The sequence below is a fragment of the Penaeus monodon genome, chromosome 15 (assembly GCF_015228065.2).
Source record: "Penaeus monodon isolate SGIC_2016 chromosome 15, NSTDA_Pmon_1, whole genome shotgun sequence".
In the NCBI taxonomy this organism is placed as follows: Eukaryota; Metazoa; Arthropoda; class Malacostraca; order Decapoda; family Penaeidae; genus Penaeus; species Penaeus monodon.
This window is the reverse complement of record NC_051400.1, coordinates 40250659-40250975: the sequence shown is the minus strand read 5'-3', so window position 1 is coordinate 40250975 and position 317 is coordinate 40250659.

Below are 317 nucleotides of genomic sequence, written 5' to 3'. Positions count from 1 at the left end.
CGTTCAGTGACAAGGATCCTAATTCTCAAAAAAAGTAATTTGTTAGTGTTCGTAAATAATGTAATCTGCTGCGTTCGTGGATTTGATGAAAATCACGCAGTTGAGTCATTAAGCATGCAAGAACGGCCAAAGTTGTGACGTCATCGTGAATTACGGCTCATTGAAGGAGCGTTCGTGTAAAACCAACTGCGTTTTAGGGGGATGAGAGTTTTCCTTATTTAATTAATTATTTTCACTTACTAACATGAGAAATAAATAAATATTTTATATGCGATGAGATTAAAAGAAAAGAAATCATATAAGCACAGAAACCAAAA